Raw genomic sequence first — 7,125 nt, 5'->3', positions numbered from 1 at the left:
GAAGCAATCTTGAAGGGAGAAACAAAGTTGGAGGCCTTATATTTCCAGATTTCAAAACTTATTATTCAGTAATTAAGATAGTGTAGTATTGGCATAGGATAGACAATCAATGGACTAGAATCAAGAGTCCAGAAGTAAGTCCTTATACCGATGGTCAATTTCTTTTTTTACAAAGATTTTGAGGCAATTCAATGAAGAAAGAAGAGTCTTTTCCATAAATGCTGCTGAAACAATGACACCCATATGCAAAAGAATAAAGGTGGCTTTCTACTTTACATGATACATAAAAATCAACTCATAATAGAGCATAGATGCAGAGGTAAGAGCTAAAACCATAAAACTCTTAGAAGAAAATGCGTGAGTAAATATTCATGATCCTTGGTCAGACAGTGGCTTAAGAATGACACTAAAAGCACAAGCAACAAAAGAAGAATTAGACAAATTTGACTTCATAAAAATTAAAATGTTTACCACTGCAAATTATGCTATCAAGGAAGTGAAAATATAACACACAGATTTGGAGAAAATGCTTGAAAATCTCCTGTCTGTTAAGGCACTTGTAGCTAGAACATGTAAAGAACACCTACAACTCAGTAACAGGAAGAGGAAGTTGTGCCATTAAAGTCAGTTTAAAATTACGTGCTACTGGGGCCGGCACTGTGGCGTAGTGGGTTAGGCTGTTGCCCACAGTGCTGGCATCCCATATAGGTGCCGGTTCAAGACCTGGCTGTTCCACTTCCAATCCAGCTCTCTGCTATGACCTGGGAAAGCAGTGGAAGATGGCCCAAATCCTTGGGCCCCTGCATCAGTGTGGGAGACCAGGATGAAGCTCCTGGCTCCTGGTTTTGGCCTGGCCCAGCCCTGACAGGTGCAGCCATTTGTGGAGTGAACCAGCAGATGGAAGACCTTTCTCTCTTTCCATCTCTCCTTCCCCCTATCTTCCTATAACTCTGCCTTTCAAGTAGATAAGCAAATCTATTTTTTTAAAAAGAAACCAGAGCTCTCTTAGACTGCTGGTGAGAACAGAACAGTGCAACCATTTGGAACACAATTGGAATACCCCATGTATCACATATAGCATTACTCTTCAGCTTAAAGCTTGGGCACTAGATCAGCTTAGCACTAACGATGCAGAGGCAGATAGCAGAAGGTAGCTTGAGCCTTTTCAATGAGAGAGAAGTGGGATGCCAAGAAGAACCATTTTTGGTGGGATCACTGGGACTGGCTCGCCTCGCCCACTGCCTTGACTCCCATTGTCAATCTCATTCCGCTCTCTTTAGTCCAACATACTTATGCTCAGGACCATTGTCAAAAGGCAAAATTGCAACAAATATGGCTTTGAAGAGCTTAATTGGCTTTATCTGGGTGTCTGGAATAAGGCAACCACAGAAAACGAAGTGAGGTAGAGCCAGCCTGATTGGTTGCTGCCCTCTGCTGCCTTATTTGAACATGATTTGAACAGCTGGATGCTTGTGATTGGCTGAGACTCAGCAAGAAGCTATGAGAGTAGGTTACAGTCTGCTTACTCGCAGGTTAGGTTGCAGTTCACAGTGCAGGGAGAAACCTCTAGGCTACACTGAAAATATGTATGGAGGCAGCTTTAGGTTAAACTTAATTCAGCTTGACACCATGCAAGATATGCACTCTTTTCCAATATTTACAGTTAAATGATGCTCAGTGGAAATCGTGTTTGTAGAAAGCTAATGCCTGATTTTTTCTGTGAAGCAGATTTGCTGGTGCTCTTGTGGTAGTGTAGGCTGTCTGTGTAGCACAGGACAGAGTACGATCGCATCCCTCTCTGAATGGTGATGGAGAGTGGGGTATCTCCACTTCTGCAGGGCCCTGTGCAGACCTTGAGGGTCCCGGGTGAAGGTGCGGTGGGATGCCCTGGGCCCCACACTCCAGTGTGTTCAGCATTTCTGACAGTGCTGCAGGCAGTGGGCAGCCTTGAACCATTCAGGCCCAAGCCATGCACCCAGGCACCAGCGCCAGTTGTGTAATGTGTGAAGTCTTCCCTAAGGGGGCGCCCTCTGCACTTGCTCCAGACGCACACTTAGATTGCAGCCCTAGGAATTGATTTTCCTCACTCCAGTTTCCATTAAATTATAACTACCCTTTACACCGGATGCTGATAGGGTCAGTTAAGAGTGCTCTTAAGAAATCCAAACACATTAAGCATTCATCCCCAGTCCTTAAATCAGCGTTTCTCAAGGCAGAGCCACTGACAATGGCTTTGTCTCCTAAGGACCTGGGAAGTTTGTGAGATGTGCCAGGGCCAGACTTCCAAGCTGCCCTCCAAATCTTTAGGCATGGAGGTGTGTGGGGAATTTGCATTTCAAACACACTTTGCACAGGGGTTTAAGAACTGTGTGTGCTTAGCCAGAGTCTTCTTCCATAACCCCAGACCCTGGAGGATTGAGCTGTCCATCAGTTTCTGACTGATGTCCAGAGGAAGGAGTGACTGATCAGTGCAAATCGCAGCTGCTAAATAAGACAAATGAAAACCTGTTCCATTTTTTCTCTCCACCCCAGGGTTGCTTTCAGCTATCTGTGGGTATTTGACTAAGCGTTTATTTAGAAAATCTGATTCATGTTTTAAAACCCACAGGATGCATCATTCAAGGCATACATCGCTGAAGGCATGCCTCCTCAGCACAGCTAAGATACTTTTTTCACTTTCTTCCTCCAATGCGGGCCGCCATCAGTGACATGCTTAATTGCCTTCTTCCTCCAAGCTCTCGCTTCTCAACCTGGGCTGCAGCCTTAAAATCCCCAAGGGAGCTTTTAAAAATACCAGCACTGGGGCAGGCTTCAGCCTAGTGGTCGGACGCAGGTTAAGACATCCTCACCCACGTTGCGGTGCTCAGCTCCACTCCTGATTTTAGTTTCTTGCTAAAGTGCCTTGTGGGAGGCAGCAGGGGATGCCTCAAGTAATTGGGCTCCTGCCACCCTGGAGAAGACCAGGACTGAGTTCATGGCTCATGGCATTGGCCTTGCCCAGCCTTGATTGTCGTGGGCATTTGGGGAGCAAACTAGCAAATGGGAGTACCCTCTCTGTCACCTTCTGCTTCTCTCCATCTCAAATAAATTGAAAGTGCCCAGGTCACAAGCCAGGCTGACTGCCTTTGGATTTCCGTATAGGTGACCCTTCATTTCTGTGAGTTCCATGCTTGTGGATTTAACCGACTGCAGGTCAGAAATATTTAAAAAAGAATTGAACTGGGCATTGTGGCATAGAAGGTTAAACCTCTCCTTGCGATGCTGGCAACCCATATCAGAGCCCCAGTGTGGTTAAAGTCCTGGCTGCTTCACTTCAGATCTAGCTCCCTGCTAATGCACTTGGGAAAGCAGAGAAAGATACTACGAACCAAGAAGTGGACACCCACAGGCCACTGAATCTACCTGCACCTTAATCTTGCACTTCCCAACCTGTTACAAATAGGTTTTGGAACATGCCATCCAGTCTGCAGTACTTTGCTATAGCAGCCTGCCACAGTTTGATTACATACCTTCAAGTTCAAGCGTTATAAACTTAATACCTGGGGCAACAGTGTTGAGGTGAGACTTTTTTTTTAAAAGATTTATTTTGTTGGCTGGCACCGCGGCTCAATAGGCTAATCCTCTGCCTGTGGCGCCGGCACACCGGGTTCTAGTCCTGGTCAGGGTGCCGGATTCTGTCCCGGTTGCCCCTCTTCCAGGCCAGCTCTCTGCTGTGGCCCGGGAGTGCAGTGGAGGATGGCCCAAGTGCTTGGGCCCTGCACCCGCATGGGAGACCAGGAGAAGCACCTGGCTCTTGCCTTTGGATCAGCACGGTGCACCGGCCGCGGCGGCCATTGGGGGATGAACCAACGGAAAAAGGAAGACCTTTCTCTCTCTGTCTCTCTCTCTCACTGTCCACTCTGCCTGTCAAAGAAAAAAAATCTATTTTGTTTATTTGAAAACCAGAGTGACACAGAGATATGAAGAGTTAGAGAAAGGGATTTTCCATCAGCTGGTTCATTCCCCCGATGACCACATCAGCCAGGCCTGGGCCAGGCTGAAGCCAGGAGCATCTAACTCCATCTGGGTTTCCCACATGAGTGGCAGTGGTCCAAGCCCTTGGAACATCCTCTGTGGCTTTCCCAGGAAGCTGAATTGGAAGCAAAGCAGTTGGGACTTGAATCTGTACTCTGCTATGAGGTGCCAGTGTCGCAGGTGGCAGGTTAAGCTGGCTCCAAGGTGAGGCTTTCAAAAGATGATTGGGGCTTTAAAGATGTCATTCTCACCTGCACCTGCTTGCTATTGGCCGTGTTCAACCCCATTATGTTCTTCGATATCGATATCCATGGTGAGCCTTTGAGCTGCCTCCTTTGAGTTATTTCCAGAATTTCAAGGACAACAGAAAACTTCTGTGCTCTGAGCATCGGAGAGGAAGGGTCTGGTTGTAAGGTTTCCTGCTTTTCTAGGATCATTCCAGGGTTTACGCGGAGGGCAGTGGCTCCACATGCCATAACAGCTCTAGGAATAAGTCCATCTATGGAGAGAAATTCAATAATGAGAACTTCATCCTGAAGTTTGCCATGGCAAACGCTGGACCCAACACAAACGGTTCCCGGCTTTTCACGTGCACTGCCCAGACTGAAGGGTGGAATGGCCAGCATGTGGTCTTTGGCAGAGTGAAAGAGGGCACAAGTAGCATGGAAGCCATGGGGTGGGCTGGGTCCAAGAATGGCAAGACCAGCATGAAGATGACCACTGACAACTGTGGACAGCTCTCACACATCTGATTTCTGCTTTATCTTAACGCCAGCCCATTCCTTCTGTGGCTCTGGGAGAGTGCACCTGCCATCCCACCTGCTTGTGATACCCTGTGATGTGTGCTCACTGCAGCTCTTTAGGTCTGGCAGGGTTGCAGAATTGAAGTGAGGAGTATGAAATCAAAAACTAAATAGCAAGCTGTCTGTCAAAGGGAGAGAGAGAGAGGATATGATTGGGGGACACAGTAGGTTAAGCTGCTGCCTGCAATGTCAGCATCCCACATGAGCAGCGGTTCTGATCTCAGCTGTTCTACTTCTGACTCAGCAGCTCTCTGACAGTACACCTTGAAAAGCAGCAGAGTGCGTGGGCCTCTGCAACCTGTGGGGGAGACCCTGGCTTGGGAGGTCCAGGCCTTTGTGGCTATTTGAGGAGTGAAGCAGCTGATAGAAGGTATTCTCTCGCCCTCTCTCTCTCTGCCTTTTAAATAAAAAAAATTCTTTTTTTAACTTTTATTTAATGAATATAAATTTCCAAAGTACAGAATATGGATTACAATGGCTTCCCCCCAATAACGTCCCTCCAACCTGCAACCCTCCCCTTATCCACTCCCTCTCCCCTTCCATTCACATCAAGATTCATTTTCGATTCTCTTTATATACAGAAGATCAGTTTAGCATACATTAAGTAAAGATTTCAACAGTTTGCTCCCACACAGAAACATAAAATGAAAAATACTGTTTGAGTACTAGTTATAGCATTAAGTCTCAATGTACAGCACGCTAAGGACAGAGATCCTACATGAGGAGTAAGTGCACAGTGACTCCTGTTGTGTGTTAATTACAGAGTTCAACCAATGGTACTAGAACAAAAAAAATACTAAAATGGATAAAGTATTACATTGTACATCAACTGTCAGGACAAGAGCTGATCAAGTCACTGTTTCTCATAGTGTCCATTTCACTTCAACAAGTTTCCCCTTTGGTGCTCAGTTAGTTGTCGCCAATCAGGGAGAACATATGATATTTGTCCCTTTGGGACTGGCTTAATTCACTCAGCATGATGTTTTCCAAATTCCTCCATCTTGTTGCAAATGAATGGGTTTCGTTGTTTTTGACTGCTCTATAGTATTCTATAGAGTACCTGTCCCATAATTTCTTTATCCAGTCTACTGTTGATGGGCATTTGGGTTGCTTCCAGGTCTTAGCTATTGTGAATTGAGCTGCAATAAACATTAATGTGCAGACTGCTTTTTTTGTTTGCCAATTTAATTTCCTTTGGGTAAATTCCAAGGAGTGGTATGGCTGGGTTGAATGGTAGGGTTATATTCAGGTTTCTGAGGAATCTCCAGACTGACTTCCATAGTGGCTTTACCAGTTTGCATTCCCACCAACAGTGGGTTAGTGTCCCTTTTTCCCCACATCCTCTCCAGCATCTATTGTTGGTAGATTTCTGAATGTGAGCCATTCTAACTGGGGTGAGGTGGAACCTCATTGTGGTTTTGATTTGCATTTCCCTGATTGCTAGTGATCTTGAACATTTTTTCATGTGTCTGTTGGCCATTTGGATTTCCTCTTTTGAAAAATGTCTATTGAGGTCCTTTGCCCATCTCTTAAGTGGGTTATTTGTTTTGATGTTGTGGAGTTTCTTGATTTCTTTGTAGATTCTGGTTATCAACCCTTTATCAGTTGCATAGTTTGCAAATATATTTTCCCATTCTGTCGGTTGTCTCTTCACTTTCCTGACTGTTTCTTTTGCAGTACAGAAACTTCTCAATTTGATGCAATCCCAAATGTTAATTTTGGCTTTGACTGCCTGTGCTTCTGGGGTGTTTTCCAAGAAGTCATTGCTGGTACCTATATCTTGCAGGGTTTTTCCAATGCTCTCTAATAGTTTGATGGTGTCAGGTCATAGATTTAAGTCTTTAATCCATGTTGAGTGGATTTTTGTGTAAGGTGAAAGGTAGGGGTCTTGCTTCATGATTCTGCACGTGGAAATCCAATTTTCCCAGCACCATTTATTGAATAGACTGTCCTTACTCCAGGGATTGGTTTTGGATCCTTGATCAAATATGAGTTGGCTGTAGATGTTTGGATTGATTTCTGGTGTTTCTATTCTGTTCCATTGGTCTATCCATCTGTTTCTGTACCAGTACCATGCTGTTTTGATTACAACTGCCCTGTAGTATGTCCTGAAATCTGGTATTGTGATGCCTCCAGCTTTGTTTCTGTTGTACAAGATTGCTTTAGCTATTCGAGGTCTCTTGTGCCTCCATATGAATTTCAGCATCATTTTTTCTAGATCTGAGAAGAAGGTCTTTGGTATCTTGATTGGTATTGCATTGAATCTATAAATTGCTTTTGGGAGAATGGACATTTTGATGATATTGAT

General features: G+C 45.0%; 1 pseudogene; it reads left to right on the top strand.

The window, feature by feature from the left end:
• Positions 1-4,275: 4,275 nt before the first annotated feature.
• LOC100357386 (peptidyl-prolyl cis-trans isomerase A pseudogene) lies at positions 4,276-4,766 on the top strand (annotated as a pseudogene).
• The last annotated feature ends 2,359 nt before the right edge of the window (positions 4,767-7,125 follow it).

This window comes from Oryctolagus cuniculus, chromosome 9 (genome assembly GCF_051225735.1).
Source record: "Oryctolagus cuniculus isolate XC-2025 breed Fujian yellow rabbit chromosome 9, ASM5122573v1, whole genome shotgun sequence".
NCBI lineage: Eukaryota > Metazoa > Chordata > Mammalia > Lagomorpha > Leporidae > Oryctolagus > Oryctolagus cuniculus.
This window is presented reverse-complemented; position numbering and strand designations above follow the sequence as displayed.